At 39.9% G+C, this 3,505-nt stretch overlaps 1 pseudogene; it reads right to left on the minus strand.

Annotated features, from left to right (window-relative positions):
- Positions 1 to 512: 512 nt before the first annotated feature.
- Positions 513 to 1,953, minus strand: LOC127561451 (bifunctional phosphoribosylaminoimidazole carboxylase/phosphoribosylaminoimidazole succinocarboxamide synthetase-like; annotated as a pseudogene).
- Between the last annotated feature and the right edge of the window lie 1,552 nt (positions 1,954 to 3,505).

Below are 3,505 nucleotides of genomic sequence, written 5' to 3' on the forward strand. Positions count from 1 at the left end.
AATGCAAACAGTTTACATTCACTTCCCAGTGTTCTTTCTTTGGGTGTAGCTGCTTCTGTCCATCATTGAAGATCATAGAATCTTAATGGCAGAGCTGATTCTTTGCTTCCAGCCCCAAGTCCATCCAATTGTCTCCTTTAGATAATTTAATTCCTTATTTCAACACTTTAAAATTTACAGTTTTATTCATGTGGATCTTTCTACAGATATCTATATTGACTCTTCTGTGCCTTAGTAGATGGTTTTTAGAAGCTACCTTTGGCAGAAAAAACCAAAAACAAACAGTAAACTCCCATGGCTTTTTGCCAATGAATCTTTTAGCTGGGTAGGTCCTTGAAACCCTGATGCCTTCTGTTGATAGTTTATTTATTTATTTAACGTAAAACCGAGTAAGAAATTTTATTAGTGTTCTTTTCTATGATTAGTTTGGAATCATCTTTTCTCTTATCTAATTGGTAATGCTTTCTGAAGCTGTTATAATCTTTTTGTTTCAAAAATGCACTGCAAACTTCTTATAAACTGTATTGCGATTTTCTTATCATGGAAAGTTTCAAGGAAGCCCATGTGTTTAACATACTTCCTCAAAGTTTAGCCCCTACCAAATGGTTATTAAATTCAAATATTTGAGCTTCAAATTGAGCTGCTCCTTCAGATGAAAATATAGTGGAACAGCCAAGACCACAAGGCATTCAAAGTCAGAACCATACATCCTGAGCTCCCCAATCAGGTGTAAGGGGAGGATAGTTGACTACTAGATATGTCGTATTACCAGACATTACTGGCCCCAAACCATTGCTTCTGCCAGCTATTGCCTCAAATACAGTAGAAACACTATCTCCTTCATACACTGGTTTAATCTTTACAGTTTCATCTGGGCCTTTATGGACAGATGTTTCTTGAAGTTCACAGGGAATGCCATAGTTTCCCTAAGACTTAATTTTTTCACAATGACCAAAGTCATTAGTTGAGCTCATCAAGACCACAACTCTCAATGAACTTTGTACTTTATGAAGCAACTCCTTTTGCAACCCATTCAAACTTTTTCTTCACCATCTGGAGGCCTTCAGGAGTCACTTCCTTAAGGTCCCAGTATGACTGTTGGGTCCTTTCACCAGATAGCCAGAGCCTCCAGAAATCATTATTGATAACATACTCAAGAACAATTTCTTTTGCAGTTATATCAACACCAAATTCAATCTTCATGTGAACTAGTGTACAGTTTTAGGGTAACCAGGATTTTTCCAGTATTTCAAAAATAGCTTGTGTGGAATGACTCATGATATCCACTTCAGTCTGACTTGATCTATGCTAAGTCTAAGAAAACACCATTTTGCAGCCACAATCTGTTCTTTCAGATCACTGAGGATCATTGTTGAAAAACCACTCCACTTTAGATGGGTAGAACTTGTGTCCTTCTTTGACACTTGGATTTCTTGGATAGGCAAGGAAGAACAAAGGTAAAAGGAAGGACGTGAGTAAAGAGTGGAATTGATAAAATGGGAGTTATTCTGTAGGGATACAAAGTTGTCTTAAGTGCTCATAACTATATCTAATTTTTGAGAGATGGAGAAGTACAAGCTGAGGAAGGAGCCTATTCTTGAAGGAGGGAGAGAGCAGAAGACCTGGACCTGGCTCATGAAATTCTTGCAATTCTTCTACAACCATTCAATTGGAATCATTTCATCCTGAAGTGCAATGAAAGATGCCTCACCACATTTTTTAGTGAAATTAGTTTTGATACCTGCTTCCTGTAACAACTTGAAAATACCGCTGGTAATCTTGTTTGAGATCACAACTTTTCCATCCAGGTGATTTTTTTAAAAGTGGTGTTGCCTGCAGTGATCAGGTCTTTAAACTGCAAGAGGACTATTCAACAATTCATAGACTTTTTTGTTGGTTTATTTTACCCTCATAGAGCTTCTTACCAATCTTCAGTACTTCAGCTGTCACCATTTCTCTAGCTGCGGTAGGACAGCAGAAAACTGGGGAGGAAATCCTTGGTGCAGTTTAGAAAGAGCATGTAGGTCTTGGAAGTCTGATGACCTGATCTCAAAACATGATTCTGCTATTTAATATCTGTGTGGTCTTTTCTAAATGAAAATCCAAGAACTTAGAATATACTTGTCTCTGGAAGGCTCTCAAAAATAACTATATAAACTCTGTTATAGGCTGTTGGGGGAGACAATTTGGGGCTTGGTTTCTACAGCCCCTAAAGTACACTATGGGGTCATGTCTTAGGGCTATGGAGAGAACTGGACTTGCTCTCAATCACTGGGTCAAGGATGTGAATTGGAAGGGTCTGTAAGGTAGGGGAAAAGCTTATTCCAGGGGACCCACAGGATCCTGGGAGGGCCAATCCATCCTCCTTGCCAGGAGCTACTATGGCAGCAGTCTAGATCCCCGATCTCAAGTATTATCTTGCTTCAGTTTTTTTAGCTGCTTTTTGCTCAGTCCCTGTTTCTTCTCTCCCTCACTTTACAAATTGATACTGAAGCCCAGAAGATGCAACTTTTTGATTTTGTGGAAACAGGCAGGGAAATGATGATGTGAAGGGACACTGACAGTGATGATCAGATGATCACTGGGTCTTGCTCCTTTCAGTAAAATAAACGTGCTCCACCTAACTTTAAAGCTTCCAGCTGGGAAGAATTGCCAAATCTAATAAACAGGGTTATCCAGGAAGGCTCCACTCCATGAAGTCAAAGCTCTCTTCATCTCCTGCCTTTACGCCTTCTCTAAAGTGGCACCAGATGGGCTTGGACACTCTCCCACCTGCGCTTGCCTCCCTCCCTCCCTGCGCCTCCTGGGCCAGCACTTAAACAGCTCCTTAAATCCTATCTTCTCCATAAAGCCTCCTGGATTGATCAGAAATGGGTCATAATGACAGCTGACATTTATATGGCAATTTAAGGTCTGCAAAGGGTTTTATTTATGTTCTCTTTTTTGATCCTTTCAATGGCTCACTGAAGTGGATGCTATTATTTCCCCCATTTTATAGAGGAGGCAATTGAGACTCAGTAAGGTCAAATGAGGCAGCTAGTTGATGCAATAGATAAAAATCCAGATCTGGAATCAGGAAAACTCAATGCTCAGAATTCAAATGTGGCCAAAGCTATTTACTAGTTGTGTGATCCTGGGCAAGTCACTTAATGCTTTTTGCTTCAGTTTCCTTATCTGTAAAATGAGCTGGAGAAGGAAATGGCAAACCACTCTATTATCTCTTCCTAGAAAATTCTAAATGGGACTGTGAAGATTTGGATGCAACTGAAAAAGGAACTGAACAAAAACCAAGGTTAAATAGGACAGCTGAGTGGCAAGATAAAGTGCTGGGTTTGCCATTTCCTTCTCCAGCTCATTTTACAGATAAGGAAACTGAGGCAAAAAGCATTAAGTGACTAGCCCGGGGTCACACAGCTAGTAAGCTATAGTTGCACTCGGGAAGAGCAGTCTTCCTTACTCTAGGCATGGCACTTTATCCATTGTTCCACCTAGCTGCCTTAAAAGA

Source organism: Antechinus flavipes, chromosome 4, assembly GCF_016432865.1.
Source record: "Antechinus flavipes isolate AdamAnt ecotype Samford, QLD, Australia chromosome 4, AdamAnt_v2, whole genome shotgun sequence".
Lineage (NCBI taxonomy): Eukaryota > Metazoa > Chordata > Mammalia > Dasyuromorphia > Dasyuridae > Antechinus > Antechinus flavipes.